General features: G+C 36.8%; 1 protein-coding gene across 3 annotated transcripts in view; it reads left to right on the plus strand.

Moving 5' to 3' along the window:
* IL1RAPL2 (interleukin 1 receptor accessory protein like 2) overlaps positions 1 to 17,805 on the plus strand; it is a 1,272,933-nt gene that overhangs the window by 15,991 nt on the left and 1,239,137 nt on the right. The gene's annotated exons all lie outside the window — the stretch shown is intronic.

Here is a 17,805-nt window from a genome sequence, read left to right on the forward strand (position 1 = left end):
ATTTGATAGGTATATCAACTTTCACTTAGAAAAATTTCCACTACCTTTTATTCATGGCTGAAGTTCACCTACTTTATGATTTCCCTCTGATAGAAAACTTGGCAGAAACTATTTTCTAAAAAGAACTGGCTCCTTTAAATAGATCACAGTGGGTGTACAGAGTGGCTTCAGAACCTTGGATAGGAACTGTCACTACACAGCCTCTTTGGCCACCAAAAGCTCATGGTTGGAGACAATTTTCCAGTTAGGCTCTTTTTCAACTTTTGGGTCAGGAATGACAGAGACCTTCTTCCTGGGTCTGATATTTTCTTCTTGGGATTTATATTTGTTACTTTATACTGTTAGCAAACATTTCCAAAATTCTGGTTCACATAGGACCAAACTTAAAAAAAGATGGCTATTGAGCATTTAAGGTGTATCAGACACTGATACTTATAGAGCAAGTCTGTGAGAGAAGTATATATTCACAGGGGAAATATGGGGATATACTAAAGAGGGTACCCAAGGTAATGAAAAATGCTGTATTGGGATTTATAACTTCAACTCCCTGTTACTCTATCTCTACCATACCCTGTGACCTTGAGCATGTAATTTCTCCATGCTTGTTCTAAATTTCCTCCTTTATAGAATGAGAAGGTTGGACTAAATAATTCTCAAACTATAGGATGCACTGGAATTACTTGGGATGCTTATTACAAAAGCAGCTTCCTGTGGAATCACCCCCAAAAGTTACTGAATTAATCTCTGGAAGTTGGGGGGGTCACTGAAATATATAATTTTAACACGTTCCTTTGGTGGTTCTGATACATGTGGATCTTGAAGCACAATTGAATAAATGAATCCAGGGCTCCATGCTCTTTTCCAGCCCTAACATTTTATGATCTAGTATCCAGGTGGATACTAGGTGGATAAAGATGTGATTGAAAGAGGAATCAGGGGTTGAAGGAAAGATTTCTCTCATTCATTAATTCACTGAATCAGTAAATATTTAAGTGTCTATTATGTACATATTGAACAGCTATTATCTGGGTTTTTCTGTATCTGTTTTATTAATTTTTGGTGATGGGAAGGAATTGGGAAATAAAGAATGGTGTCTTTTAATATCTGGACCAGTGCTTAGTGATGTGCACATTTAGAAACTAATGTAAGGGGTAGTAAGATTATTCACAGTAACTAAAAAGTGAAAATGACCCAAATGTCCATTAACTGATGAATAGATAAACAAATTGTTGTATACACTTATAACGGAATATTATTCATCAATAAAAAAAGAATGCAATACAGATACTTTCTACAAAATGGGTGAGATTTAAAAACATTATACTAAGTGAAGGAACCTGGATACAGAATCCCATGTATTATATAATTCCATTTATATGAAGTGCTCAGAATTGGAAAATCAATAGAGATAGTTATATTAGTGGTGGTCTAGGCCTGAGCTTGGGGCATGGAGTTGGGTCAATGGGGAATAACTTTTAATAGGTATGAGGTTCTTTTTGGAGTGAAAAAAAAAGTCTAAAATTGATTGTGTTGATGATTGAACAAATGTGTGAATATACTAAAAACCATTGACTTGTACATTTTAAATGGGTGAATTTATGGTATGTCACCTATATCTCAATTACATATATATTTTATGTATAATATGAAGCTGGAAGATTATTTATTGCCTGTTCATCAAGTTGGAAGAAAGTATACCAACTCTTAATATGGATGGAAAATCAAACTCATGCTTGTTTCATCTGTCTCCTTTTTTTATGCACACACATTTTAAATCACTTTTTTCCCCCATTTCAGATATGTTTTAGGGGTCCATCCTGTGGGCTTTAGTTGGATACTTGGAAGCAATTATTTAGTCAATAAATATTTGTTGCATTTGCTTTAATTAAATTAAAACATTTTTGTCCACTAACAATCCACAGCAGCTGGTATGGTTGTTCTTGGCCTTGCCTGCTTTTATAGTGGTGTAAATAGTGGCAGTATGCATGCCTTAAAAAGAGATATCAAAATAAATAGAATGTCCCTAATGTATTGTTTGGGTAGAAAAAAGTGTACTTTAGACCAAATAAAATATTCCAAGTCTATTCTTCAATTCTTTCTTCCCAGGGTACCAATTAACACCTCAAGAAGAGTTTGGGTATTTTTATATTCCATTCTTTATTCTGGAATATAAGTCTTAGTGTCATGGGAGATGACCGTTGTTTCTCTATTACAGTGTATCAACTCCTCAGACTATGGCATCTCTTTCTCATCTTTGTGTTCCCAGAAATTAGTGTGTGGCACCTGTTGAGTTCTTACCTGGATGTTTGTATAATAAAAGAATGTCTTCTAGACATTCTTGTCTAGATGTTTCTTTTGGGCATCTAGAGAGGCCCTAGGTAGTCTCCTTCATGCAAATAGGATTCTGGGGTTGCTTTGGATCCCAGTGTTACTGAAGTGAATATGTGGATTCAGCTCCTTGCTATATAACCACAGGCATGTAGCACATGAATTTTCAAATACTTAAATATTAATCTCGTGCCAAAACCTATTAACTAATAGCTGGTCTATAAACCATGTGAAAAGATTAGAAGAATATATGCAAGTGTCCTCTCCATCACAAACCATTGCAGAATATAGATTGAAATTTAATCTAATTTTGCTCAGTTTCAACTCTCCTATCATTTTTATTAGTCTCACAGTTAAAGCTATTCAGGGGGCCCACACAGCAGCGAAAAGATTGGCTTAGCCACTTATGTGCCCAGCATTTCTAAATGGCTTAGAGCCTTCTTAATAAAGATCATAATTTGAGCCTTTCACTCTTTTTGCTTCTGAAAATTTGAACAATTGGAAATTGGAAGTAAATTAATATGTCTTGGGGCTAATCAGAAATTGAAGCCCAGAAACCCACTTGCTTGGTTTTGGAGAGCACATGCAAATTGTTGGTTATACTTGGAGATACATAATTGAAAACACTTTTACATTTGTATACCACTTTAAGACTTTTATAGCCCTTATGTATCAAATATTTCATTTGAACCTCAGAACAGCCCTTCACGATAAACCAGAGCATGGTACTAAAATCATGGGGCTCAAAGGCATTTAAAAGCAAGGAGTTTAACTGCCCAGCCCACTTGGCAGGTGTCAAAACTGAGACACATAAAAGGTCACTGGTTGACTCAAGATGGAATTGTAGGTTTTCCCATGTGAGACATTCACTTTCTAAATGTCTAATGACACTTAGAGGTAGAAGTTATCATTGAAATCACTGTAGTGCTCAAGGTTGTCAGGAAGGATTAGAACCTGGAAGTTCCTGCCTTGGGGTCCTAAACACAAGACTTCTCTCTCCCTCAGTACATTTTATACACATCAGTTTGACTTTTTCCTATCATTGACTTTACTATAATCCTCTAAATATATATACCTCCTGCAGCCTCCAAAGCAGTTAAACTCCCATCAGTGGACATAAAATTTCTTGGTCTGACAATCTTACTTTTATGTTGCCTTCAATATTTCAGGTTGCCTGAGGTGCCATATTGATTAAGCTACATTCTGGAGAACTAAATATATGTAGAATATTATATGGCTCCCCTACTGAACACAAAACTGTAAATTAATGGATCTCTCTTGCTGACATCATAAAGTATGCAGACCTGAAGTACAGCTGTAATATTCCTTGCAGGACCATGTATTTTACTTGTAATGTCTGTAAAATGAATGGTTGTTCACATGTAGAAGCTATGACAAAACACGGATGTTTATATAGAAGGTGACACAGTAGAAGAAGGATTTCATGAGGACATGTAAGGTGAGAGGCCAAAAGGGCTGGGGGAAGAAAATAATAAAATGGACCAGGGGTAAATTGGAAGGGGAGGTAAATCATGAGAGACTATGGACTCTGAAAAACAATCTGAGGGGTTTGAAGTGGCGGGGGGGTGGGAGGTCGGGGTACCGGTGGTGGGTATTATAGAGGGCACGGATTGCATGGAGCACTGGGCGTGGTGAAAAAATGATACTGTTATGCTGAAAATAAATAAATTTTAAAAAATGGACCAGTGGCAGGGCAAATTTCCAGTGTGGAGGTCACAGCAAAATTCAATCAGTACTTCAATCCTGAATATGGTTAGAGGTCATATAAACATGTTTTTCTTTGTTTTTCCATTGGTGTTTTGTGGTTTTCTGTGTTATCAGGTATAACTGAAACCATGGCAGAAGAGTAGAGCCAAGTAGTTTGGGAGATTAATTAGAAATGCTGCACATCACAAGGCATTTATAACTAGGGAGGTAGAGGGAGATTCTGTTACAAATAGTACTGAAAGTCGCACAGAATGAACCCTAGTTTGAGAAAAGTGGCTAAAGTAGGTGTTGATGCCATATATTTTTTCCCTCATGCTCTTTTGGCTTCTCCCTCCAAATCTCCTCAGTAGAATTTTTTCTGCCTTTAAAATATTCCCCTTACACCCACCCTGACCTAAGTTTCAATAAACAAGTTTCTCAGGTCAGTATTTTGAGGGATGTTTCTTAAATTAGTCTAAATTTCCAATGTATCCAGTTCCCCCCAGTTCTTAAGTTATTGCTACTAAACTGAACTGCTGTTGGGACTGTGAAATTTTATCTCCTGCAGTTGCCAGCTGCCAGATCACCAAAAAACTTAACTGAACACCCACAAGAATTTTCTTTGGGCTATCAAGTCAAGCATCTTGGTTATCATGTAAGCATTAATTTTTAATGCTTTAATTTGACCCAAAGCATTTTGTTGTCTATGATGGACTTCCCACTTCTTTTGCTTTGGAAAAATCTGAAGTCTAAGTCTAAGCATTTTTCATTTAATTCTAAAAGCGATTTTCTGTGTTTTTCTCTTAAGTAGGACTGAAAGCATTTGACTAAGAACCTTGCGTACCTCTTCTTTTTTTAAGCTACTGTTCTCTTCACTCATGATTTAATCCTTCTTAAGTTATTGAGAAGCAGCTCCCCAATTCTAAACACAGTGAAGGGAAAGGCAGCATCCTTTCAGGCTCTGTAAGCCTTGCCATGTGAAACTATCAGAGCACTTTTTAAATGTCCCTGGGGCACATGGGTGGCATAGTTGGTTAAGTATATGGCTCTTGGTTTTGGCTCAGGTCCTGATCTCAGGGATGTGAGATCGAGACCTGCCTTGGCCTCCATACTCAGTGTGGAGTCTGCTTAGATTCTCTCTCTGTCTCTCTCTGTTCTGCCCACTTCTTAAAAAAATAAATCTTAAATACAATAAAATGTGGTGTCCCTGAAAGGACTTGAAATCTATCTCTAGGGCAGCAATACTCTTACAGGAATGCACCACTGCAGGATCATCACTTACTAGCTCTGTGATTCTGGGCAAGTCACTTAAGTTCTGTGAGCCTGCCTCAGTTACTGTCTATGCACAGTGAGAAATAATGGTTCTTAACGTTGAAGAGTTGTTGTGGGGATTAAATGAGGTAGTGAATAGAAAGGGTTTAGGACTGCAGCTAGTCTTCTAGCATCTCATTAGCAATCCTCTATTATGACCACCTCTATTATGAGATGCCCAGGTCTATCCCTAGAAGAGATTTTGACTCAGTAGGCCTGGAGCTGTGGCACAGGCATGTGAATTTTAACAAAGGTTCTTGGGGATTCCAATGGCTATCTATTAAGAATTGCTATAGTTAGTGATTCTCAGACTTTACTGTGTATTAAAATCACCTGGGGTAGGAAACTTATAAAATGAAACTCTAAGCCCCATCTCTAGAAATTGTGCTACTACTCTAGGTCTGGTGGGAGGGCCTAGGAGTGTGCATTTTAATTAGAACTCTAGGTGATTTGAATGCAGGTGGTCTGCAAGAGCACCCTTTGGGAAGCATGGCTATAGAGGATTCATATTAGCTCTGTTATGGACTGAATGCTTATGTTTCCTTCCCACCCAGTTTGTAAGTTGAAACCCTAACTCCCAGTCTTATGGTAATGGTATGTGGGGACTTTGGGAGGTAATTAGGTTTAGATGATTTCTAAGGGTAGTGATAGGGGCCCCATGATGGGATTCATGCCCTTATGAGAAGGGGTAGAAAGACAAGAGCTCTAGTGAGTGCATACCCACTCTTTCTCTCACTCTCTTCACCATGTGAGGACAAAGGGAGAAGGCCACTGTCCATAAGCCAAGGAGAGGATACTCTCATCAGAAACTTTATCTGCTGGCACCTTGATTTGGAACTTGTCAGCCTCTAGTACTCTGATAACTAAATTGTTTAAAATTGTTTAAACCACCTGGTCTATGGTAGCTTTTAGTGATAACCCAAGCCAAATAAGACACATACCGCTTCTTCACTGCATTTGCATATAGCAATAATCTTTTAAGATTGCCAAGCTATTATTTTTTAATTAATTAATTAATTTATTTTAGAGGGAGAGAGAGAAGGGGGAGAGGCAGAGGGAGAGAGTCCCAAGCAGTCTCCCCACTGAGCATGGAACACAACACATGACTCCATCCAGCACACTGAGGTCATGACCTACGTTGAAACCAAGAGTAGGTTAACTGACTAAGACACCCAGGCAATCCCCCAAGGTTCTATTGAAATGGCCCACACCACACAGGCAATGCTGCTGACTTTCTTTCAATGGAACAAAATGCACAGGCTATAAAGTATTTTTTGTCATAGGAATAAGCACAGAAATGCATCCTCTAACCAACAGCCTATAATTGTAGGCTGATGGCAAGGGGTGTAGTCTGTAGCCATAGAATGAAAAAAGCCAATTAACCATGTGGGAAGAGAATGTCTAACAATAGAAATTATACCATTGACCCTTGGGTCATTAGCACTGTGTCCTTATCAGTTGAGCTTCCCAGTAAAATACCCAGGAGAAAACCATAGGAAAAAGGAAGTGGGAGTTTATACTAGCCATTCATTATGTGGTGCTTAATGAGCCTGGTGACTTTTTTTTTTTTAAGTGGCAAAATGTTTTATTTGATTCCTTTGAAATACATTTTTATTCTATCATACCTGAAAAGAGAAAAGTGAGGGCTTTGAGGAATTTTGAATCCTCATTTATCCTTTGCCCATGTTCCATGACATCTGGCTCTCCACTTATCGTAGAAATGGAACTTTCCATTCATAGTGATTTCTAGGTTTCTATAGCATTTTGAAAACCCACTAACTACAAGGATCCACATGGTTTAATACCTTCTCCCTACAAACACATACCCTACTTAGGCTTCTTGTCTTTGTTACTTCTTTTTTTTTTTTTTTTTTTTCTTTCTTTGTTACTTCTTGACCACTGTTTCTTTTCAGGTCAGTGGAACCACTGAACTTTCTGAGAAATGTGTAAAAGGCTACAGTTTGTGGAGTTATTTGTACTCTACTTATAAATTCTTGTGGTTTAGGCCATATCCATGATCAGCCCTTGTGTTAGTCCAAGGAATTGAAAATAAGGGAAAAGCATTCTTGAAAGTCCATCTTTTTGAAATGCAGCAGAAATCCTCAGTCTTATACTTACTTCTGGAACCTAGAAACATAAATTAACTTAGATCCTCATAAGTTTTATTCACTCTCAGAGTTTTCAAGTGTTTCAGGGAAATTTGTTTGGAGGTTTAGAGAATTAACTGTTGTTTCTAAAATGTGATTTATATTGAATAGTATGCTAAACAAAGTTCAGTGAATTAGATTAGATTAATGATAGGCAGCTTCATTGAGACAAATATATTATTTATTTCTCCAGGTCTCTGTATTTTTTAAGTCCTTGGAGTATTGGGTTCTAAATATTCTTCACTTGTAGCTTTCAGAAAGCAGGGAAACTTGCTCTCTCAGTGCTTGTATGTTTGCTTTGGGGCAACCATATTTCTTGAGATATGCATTCAATTTTACTCTTAGGGGAGGGAAAATACTCTAAAACATGATTTCTATAAATGGAGATTAAAAGTGTGTAATTTTTTTCATATTGTGCAATATAGCTGTTCACAGTCTGCCTTTTGGAGGTACTGAGAATCACTCCAAGGTTAGTTTTATATTTTTGTGCCATATGGACATAACCTCATCTCTTAATACCACTTGATTTTTTAAAAAATATTTCAAGTTTTTATTTAAATTGTAGTTAATTAACATATAATATCAGTCTCAGGAATAGAATTTAATGATTGATTACTTATGTATAACACCCAGTGTTCATCATAACAACTGCCTTCCTTAATACCAATCACCCATTTAATCCATAACCTTACCACCTCCCCTTTAGAAATCCTCAGTTTGTTTTCTGTAGTTAAAAGTCTCTTATGGTTTGCCTCTCTCACTTTTTTTTCTTTCCCCTATGTTCATCCACTTTGTTTCCTAAGTTCACATATGAGTGAAATCATATGGTATTTGTCTTTCTCTGACTTATTTCACTTATTTCATAATATACTCTAGCTCCATCCACGTTGTCGTAAATGCCAAGATTTCATTCATTATTTTTCATTTCATTCATTCATTCATTCTTTTTATGGCTGAGTAATATTCCATAGGTATACATATGTATAAATATATATACACACACATATACCAATTCTTTATACATTTATCAGCAGATGGACATTTGGGCTCTTTCCATAATTTGGCTACTGTTGATAATACTGCTATAAGCATCAGGGTGCATGTGCCCCTTCAAATCAGTATTTTTGTATCCTTTGTGTAAATACCTATTAGTGCAATTGCTAACTCATAGGGTAGCTCTATTTTTAACTTCTTGAGTAAACTCCATACTGTTTTCTAGAGTGGCTGTACCACTCTGGAAATACTTTTGTACCCACCAAAAGTATAAGAGGGTTCCCCTTTCTCCCCATCCTTGTCTGTCATTTCTTGTGTTGTTAATTTTAGCCATTCTGACAAATGTGAAGTGGTATCTCATTGTACTTTTGATTTGTATTTCTCTGATGTAAGTGATATTGAGCATCTTTTCATGTGTCTGTTGGCCATCTGTATGTCTTCTTTGTTTTTATGAAATCTTTTCTGCTTTGTGACATGGAAGGTTTCTTTTGGTAATAGTAAAAAATGTTTGTTGTGTAAAAACTTAAAAGAGGGATAATATCTTCAGTAAAGGCAAACTGTTAGCAATTACATGAACCAAGATATATCCTATAGCTTAAAGACTTAAAAGTTTTAACAAGAGTGCAAAAAAAAAAAAAAAAAAGAAAGAAAAGGAAAAGAACTTGACACACTTTGTGTTGTGGAAGTGAACGACTTGTTTGTCCCAGTAAGACCTTCTCCTTTGAGCCAGTTATCAGAGTCAGCCTTTATTCCTAGAGTGAAATAGTCACTGAAATTTTAAGAAGTTATCATTTATTCACTAAGAATGAAAATAGGGGGCACCTGGGTGGCTCAGTGGGTTAAGCCACTGCCTTTGGCTCAGGTCATGACCTCAGGGTCCTGGGATCGAGTCCCGCATTGGGCTCTCTGCTCAGCAGGGAGCCTGCTTCCTCCTCTCTCTCTCTTTGCCTGCCTCTATGCCTACTTGTGATCTCTCTCTGTCAAATAAATAAATAAAATCTTTAAAAAAATTCTCTAAAAAAAGAGAATGAAAATAGGAGGCTTTATTTCAAATAAATTTTTAGCATCAACAATAAAAAGATAAGTTTTAATTAATATACTAGTTACTGTCTTTACCATCCATATTAGCCTGAGTTGGGTCTTTATCCTTGACATACGTATCAGATTAATTTTTCATATTTTACCACAAGGCTTTTGATAGTGCTTATTTGAAAATCACCATTTCTTGAATGAATGAACCTTTTATTCTTGTCTAGATGGAAAACTCTCAAAAAGATGATGGGAGCTCTAAATCATATCCCCTCTTCATCTAAATAGATTTAAAACTTGTACTGCAATGATCAGGAAAAGGACACCAGTATATGAGTTTCTTATTTTTTTAAATATAGCACCTATCAGGAGAGATAGACTATGGTCTGAATCTCAACATGACCAAGTGTGTCAAAACAGTGCTGGGATGTGTGTCAGGAGACTTGAGTTCCAGGCTGGACTCTCTCACTGTGTCATTTCACACAGACTTTTTTGACCTCCATTTTCTGACTTATTTTCAAAGAGTTGGATGGTATAAATGACTACTTGGTTCCTTCACAGTTAAAGCCCATGATTCTGTGCTTTAAATTGCTACATATGATATTATTTTGTTCCCTCAATTTGTTCATGCCCCTTCCTTGCATCCTATTGAGTATTTTTAACATACATGTGATGGAACACATCGACATCTATTCTGGAAAAATAGTCCCAGACCAGGAAATTTTCCATAATACTACTGATTTCTAGGAATGTAGGACCTTTTTGCAACTTGTTACCAGGAAGGACATACATAAAAGGAAAATAAGTATATTTTACAGGTTACTAGACAAATGTCTGAAATTATTCTGTATACCTAGAAAAAATCTTACCTTCTTTCTTCTTTACTCTATGAGCTGAGGCAGTCTGGTTGATCTGCTTCCATTCCTTTGACTTTACAAATGTTTAAGAAAACACAAAATGTATTATTATTGGGCTAACTTTAAATAGCAAAGAAGGAGAGGCTTAAATATCTGTATCTTCCCACCCTCTTCAACTATCACCAAGAAAAACTAAACACAAAAAGAACAAGCACTACAGTGAACATACAGAATATACCATAGCCTGTCAGATTATTTCCATATTTTTCCTGGCTGTAAGTCACAAGTCATTTTGATACAAATAGTACTTGTGAATAAACTGTATAAAATACTTACCAAGCTACACGAAAACTATCCATGGAAGTGACAACTTGCTGTCATGAATGATGAAAAATCCCTTGCATAAAAGGCAATTGTGTTGATTGTAGAAAATGAAATGAGCTTTCCTAGTTTCTTCTTTATCTGAGGGTACTTTTTTAAACAGGAAAGGTCCTATACAGTGATGTTAGGCCATATATTTCATTTCAGCTTTCATTTACAGTTGTCATTGTTGCAGGGAAAAACATTTTAATCAGTTTCTGCATGAAGGTCATATAAAACTGTGAACAAAAGTAATTTCTTTATGATAATATCAAAACAGAAGCATTGCTACACTTAAATTATGAAGCATGTTTCTCTTATCTGCAATACAGTTGTGTGTATGACTTAATAGAATCTGAGAGATTTCTTATTTATGCTATTGGTAAGCTCAAGAAATTCTCTTGTCTTTGATGCCTGAGGTTCTGATATTGGCTAAGAATGAGATCAGATAATATTATATCATGGATATAAGCTAAGTTATTTTTAAAGGCAGTATGGGAATTATTTCAGGTCTTTGGGGTTTTGTTTAATAAACTGAAGTTGTATTGACACTTTTTGTGCCTTAAAAGACATCATACAAGTTTTTTAAAATGCCCCTGGTATGTGTGAGTGTGTGGGGTGTGTGTGTGTGTGTGTGTGTGTGTATTATTTGAGGTAACACAGTGTAGAAGTATTCATATTAAAAATGAATTCAATTCAAAATGAATAAAAATTCATATTAAAAATGTTATCTGTTTTTTTAGTGTAAAAAGACACCCATTTAGTAGATATGAACACAAGTTGCTTGAATACATCTTCCTGTTATCAACCTCCACCAACACAGGTCTTATGAGTTGCTGCAAATGGAAATTTAAGACTGTCCACTCCCAGAGGATAGAAAATTGATTATAGTTGCAAGTGCAGAATACTGACTAAAAACCTTTAGGAACACAATATAGAGTTAGGTGATGTACATTCATAATTTAATGCATACACACACTCTTTCACATTCCCCAATACATTTTCCAATGTTTTAAAAAGTTCCACTAATTAGGCTGCACAGTAAAGCACAAAAAGAGTTAAATATTGCTCAGGAAGTCACAGAAATTGTGTTGCTTTCAAGAATTTAACCTGGGAGGCTTTTCTCCACTTTATTCTTATACTGTAACCACAAGGTACTTGCCCAGACCCTCAAATTCTTCTCCATATCTTTATGAAGCTATATATGCTTCAGAGGTAAGAAACATTGCCAATTCCATTTGGGAATCTCCTTTTGAAGCACTGTAACTACTTATTTCACTAGTGGGACTGCTGGGGAAAAATAACATTTACTCTTTCATGAACATTTCTAGGATTATGTAGAGAGAAAATAATGTTTTATATGTTTTTTAGCCACTGAAACATAATGTGACAATCAAGCAACTCCTGTCTCCCTGTGATATCTAAAAGTGATTCAGAGACTCATCTCAATAATTCCAGGTGGGTTCTGTGAATCACATTAGTCAAAAGAAAAGATTAGTAATGTGGACAAAACATTAGCTGCCTTTAATATCTAGTTGAAATCCCCAAAAAGCAGAATTATTGTCTTTTAACATCTGTAGGGGTATTGACTTGAAAAATTATAATGGTGACTATATATATCTTTGTAATATTAAATTGTCAAGCCTCTGGGCCACTCCACTTTAAAGCTTCTTAATCTGCTTTGACCAAACAATTTAAAAAGGAATTGTTAGCATTCTGGCATCTGGTGGCATGTAGAAACATTTTAAAGCCTTTTCAACTTGCCTTTGAGGATAAAATAAAATCATTAAAAAAAAACATATTGGGGATACTTTCATATCTTGTCTATTACAAATGATGCTTCAATAAATATAAGGGCACATATACTTTTTCAAATTAATGTTTTAATTTTCTTTGTATAGATATCCAGTTGTGGAAATACTGAATCATATGACAATTCTATTTTTAATTTTTTAAGGAGCGTCCTTACTGTTTTCTACAGTCGCTGCACCAATTTTCATTCCTACAAACAGGGCTTGAGGGTTCCTTTTTCTACACACATTGCCAACATTTGTCATTTCTTTTTATTTTAGCCATTCTGACAGGTGTAAAGTAATAGCTCCTGTGGTTTTGATATGCATTTTCTGATGATGAATGATGTTGGGCATCATTTTATGTCTGTTGGCCAACTCTATATCATCTTTGGAAAAATGTCTATTTGGGTTCTCTACCCATTTCTTTAATGTTTCAAGTTTTTATTTAAATTCTAGTTAGTTGGATGGCTGGGTGATGGACTTTGGGGTGGGTGTGTGCTAGTCTGAGTGCTGTGAATTGTGTAAGACTGATGATCCACAGACCTGTACCCCTGAATCAAATATACATTGTATGTTAATTTAAAACATAAAATCTAGTTAGTTAACATATAGTGTAATATTAGTTTCAGGAGTAGGATTTAGTGACTCATCACTTACATATAATTCCAGAGCTCATCACAAGTACCCTCCTTAATACCCATCACCCATTTAGCCCATGACCACACCTCCTATCTCCTCCAGCAACCCTCAGCTTGTTCTCTATGGTTAAGTCTCTTTTATAGTTCACCTCCCCCTCTTTTTCTTTCTCTTATGTTCATCTGTTCAGTTTCTTAAATTCCACATATGAGTGAAATCATATGGTATTTTTCTTTCTCTGACTGATTTATTTTGCTTAGTATTAAACACTTTAGCTCCATCCATGTTATCACAAATGGCAAGATTCTATCATTTTTTATGGCTGAGAAATATTCCTGTGTGTGTGTGTGCGCTTATTTATACACCACTTTCTTTTTATCCATTTATCAGTAGATGAACATTTGGGTTCTTTCCATAATTTGGCTATTGTTGATAATGCAGCTATAAGCATCAAGGTACATGTGTCCCTTCAAGTCAGTATTTTTGTACCTTTTGGGTAAATACCTACAAGTGAAATTGCTGGATCATAGGTAGTTCTATTTTTACTATTCAGAGGAAACTCCACACTGTTTTCCAAAGTTACTTACCAGATTGCATTCCTACCAACAGTGTAAGAGTATTCCCCTTTCTCTGCTCCTCACCAAAACCCATCACATCTTGCGTTGTTAAGTTTTAGACATTCTGACAGATGTGAGGTGTATCTCATTGTAGTTTTGATTTATATTTCCCTGATGATGAGTGATATTGAGCATCTTCTCATGTGCTACAATTACTATGTCTTCTTTGGAAAAATGTCCATTCATGTCTTCTCCCCATTACTTTTTTTTTAATTTATTTTCAGCATAACAGTATTTATTATTTTTGCACCACACCCAGTGCTCCATGCAATCCATGCCCTCTCTAATACCCACCATCTGGTTCCCCCAACCTCCCACCCCCCACTGCTTCAAACCCCTCAGATTGTTTTTCAGAGTCCATAGTCTCTCACGGTTCACCTCCCCTTCCAATTTCCCCCAAATCCCTTCTCCTCTCTAACTCCTCTTGTCCTCCATGCTATTTGTTATACTCCACAAATAAGTGAAACCATATGATAATGGACTCTCTCTGCATGACTTATTTCACTTAGCATAATCTCTTCCAGTCCCATCCATGTTGCTACAAAAGTTGGGTATTCATCCTTTCTGATGGAGGCATAATACTCCATAGTGTATATGGACCACATCTTCCTTATCCATTTGTCCGTTGAAGGGCATCTTGGTTCTTTCCACAGTTTGGCAACCGGCCATTGCTGCTATAAACGTTGGGGTATAGATGGCCCTTCTTTTCACTACATCTGTATTTTTGGGGTAAATACCCAGTAGAGCAATTGCAGGGTCATAGGGAAGCTATATTTTTAATTTCTCGAGGAATCTCCACACTGTTCTCCAAAGTGGCTATACCATCTTTCATTCCCACCAACAGTGGAAGAGGGTTCCTTTTTTCCACATCCTCTCCAACACACATGGTTTTCCAGAGTGGCTGCACCAGTTTGCATTCCCACTAAGAGCACAGGAGGGTTCCCCTTTCTCTGCATCCTCGCCAACATCTGTCTTTTCCTGACTTGTTAATTTTAGGCATTCTGACTGGTGAGAGGTGGTATCTCATTGTGGTTTTGATTTGTATTTCCTGATGATGTTGAGCACTTTTTCATGTATCTGTTGGCCATTTGGATGTTTTCTTTTCATAAATGTCTATTCATGTCTTCTGCCCATTTCTTGGTTGGATTATTCATTCTTTGGGTATTGAATTTGATAAGTTCTATATTTTGGATATTAGTCCTTTATCTAATATGTCATTTGAAAATATCATCTCCCGTTCTGTTAGCTGTCTTTTGGTTTTGTTGCCTGTCTCCTTTGCTATGCAAAAGCTATTGCATTGATGAAGTCCCAATAGTTCATTTTTGCCCTTGTTTCCCTTGCCTTTGGTGATGTTTCTAGGAAGAAGTTGCTGTGGCTGAGTTCGAAGAGGTTGCTCCCTCTGTTATCAAGGATTTTGATGGATTCCTGTCTCACATTGAGGTCTTTCATCCCTCTGGGGTCTCTTTTTTTGAGTGTCATGTAAGGAAATTGTATAGTTTTATTCTTCTGCATGTGGTTTTCCAATTTTCCCAACACCATTTGTTGAAGAGACTATCTTTTCTCCATTGGACATTCTTCCCTGCTTTTTTGAAGATTAGTTGACCATAGAGTTAAGGGTACATTTTGGGCTCTCTATTCTTTTCCATTGATCTATGTGTCTGTTTTTGTGCCAGGACCATACTGTCTTGATGATTATGGCTTTGTAATAGAGCTTGAAGTCTGGAACTGTGATGCTGCCACTTTGGTTTTCTTTTTCAACATTTCATCTGGCTATTCTGGGTCTTTTCTGCTTCAATATAAATTTTAGGGTTATTTTTTCCATTTCTTTGAAAATAAATTGATGGCATTTTTAAAATTATTTATTTATTTATTTATTTATTTTCAGTGTAACAGTATTCATTGTTTTTGCACCACACCCAGTGCTCCATGCAATATGTGCCCACCCCAATACCCACCACCTGGTTCCCCCAACCTCCCACCCCCTGCCCCTTCAAAATCCTTAGGTTGTTTTTCAGAGTCCATAGTCCCTCATGGTTCACCTCCCCTTCCAATTTCCCTCAACTCCCTTCTCTTCTCCATCTCCCCATGTCCTCCACGTTATTTGTTATGCTCCACAAATAAGGGAAATCATATGATAATTGTCTCTCTCTGTTTGACATATTTCACTCAGCATAATCTCTTCCAGTCGCATCCATGTTGCTATAAAAGTTGGGTATTCGTCCTTTCTGATGGAGGCATAATACTCTATAGTATATGGAGTATCTTCTTTATCCATTCGTCCATTGAAGGGCATCTTGGTTCTTTCCACAGTTTGGCAACCGTGGTCATTGCTGCTATAAACATTGGGGTACAAAAAGGCCCTTCTTTTCACTACATCTGTATCTTTGGGATAAATACCCAGGAGTGCAATTGCAGGGTCATATGGAAGCTCTATTTTTAATTTCTCGAGGAATCCCCACACTGTTTTCCAAAGTGGCTGCACCAACTTGCATTCCCACCAACACTGTAAAAGGTTTCCCCTTTCTCCACATCCTCTCCAACACACTTTGTTTCCTGTCTTGCTAATTTTGGACATTCTAACTGGTGTAAGGTGATATCTCAATGTGGTTTGAATTTGAATCTCCCTGAGGGCTAGTGATAATGAACATTTTTTCATGTGTCTGATAGCCATTTGTATGTCTTGATTGGAGAAGTGTCGGTTCATATCTTCTGCCCATTTTTTTGATTATGATTATCTGTTTTGTGCGTGTTGAGTTTGAGGAGTTCTTTATAGATCCTGGATATTAGCCTTTTGTCTGTACTGTCATTTGCAAATATCTTCTCCCATTCCGTGGGTTGCCTCTTTGTTTTCTTGACTGTTTCCTTTGCTGTGCAGAAGGTTTTGATCTTGATGAAGTCCCAAAAGTTCATTTTCACTTCTGTTTCCTTTGCCTTTGGAAACATATCTTGAAAGAAGTTGCTGTGGCTAATATCGAAGAGGTTACTGCCTATGTTCTCCTCTAGGATTCTGATGGATTCCTGTCTCACTTTGAGGTCTTTTATCCATTTCGAGTTTATCTTTGTGTACGGTGTAAGAGAATGGTCGGTTTCATTCTTTTACATATAGCTGTCCAATTTTCCCAGCACCATTTATTGAAGAGACTGTCTTTTGTCTACTGTATATTTTTTCCTGCTTTGTCAAAGATTATTTGCCCATAGAGTTGAGGGTCCACATCTGGGCTCTCTACTCTGTTCCACTGGTCTATGTGTCTGTTTTTATGCCAGTACCATGCTGTCTTGGTGATCACAGCTTTGTAGTAAAGCTTGAAATCTGGTAATGTGATGCCACCAGTTTTATTTTTATTTTTCAAGATTTCCTTAGCGATGCGGGGTCTCTTCTGATTTCATACAAATTTTAGGATTATTTGCTCCAGCTCTTTGAAAAATACCAGTGGAATTTTGATCAGAATGGCATTAAAAGTATAGATTGCTCTAGGCAGTATAGACGTTTTAACAATGTTTATTCTTCTGATCCAAGAGCATGGAATGGTCTTCCATCTTTTTTTGTCTTCTTCAATTTCTTTCATGAGTGTTCTGTAGTTCCTCGAGTACAGATCCTTTACCACTTTGGTAAGGTTTATTCCCAGGTATCTTATGGTTCTTGGTGCTATAGTAAATGGAATTGGTTCTCTAATTTCCCTTTCTGTATTTTCATTGTTAGTGTGTAAGAAAGCCACTGATTTCTGTACATTGACTTTGTATCCTACCATGTTATTGAATTGCTTGTATGAGTTCTACTAGTTTGGAGGTAGAGTCTTTTGGGTTTTCCATATAAAGTATCAGGTCATCTGCCAAGAGAGAGAGTTTGACTTCTTCATTGCCAATTTGGGTACCTTTTATTTCTCTTTGTTGTCTGATTGCTGTTGCTAGGACTTCTAATACTATGCTGAACAAGAGTGTTGAGAGTGGACATCCATGTGTTCCTGATCTCAGTGGGAAGGCTGTGAGCTTTTTCCCATTGAGAATGATATTTGCTGTGGGTCTTTCA

This window comes from Mustela erminea, chromosome X (genome assembly GCF_009829155.1).
Source record: "Mustela erminea isolate mMusErm1 chromosome X, mMusErm1.Pri, whole genome shotgun sequence".
NCBI lineage: Eukaryota > Metazoa > Chordata > Mammalia > Carnivora > Mustelidae > Mustela > Mustela erminea.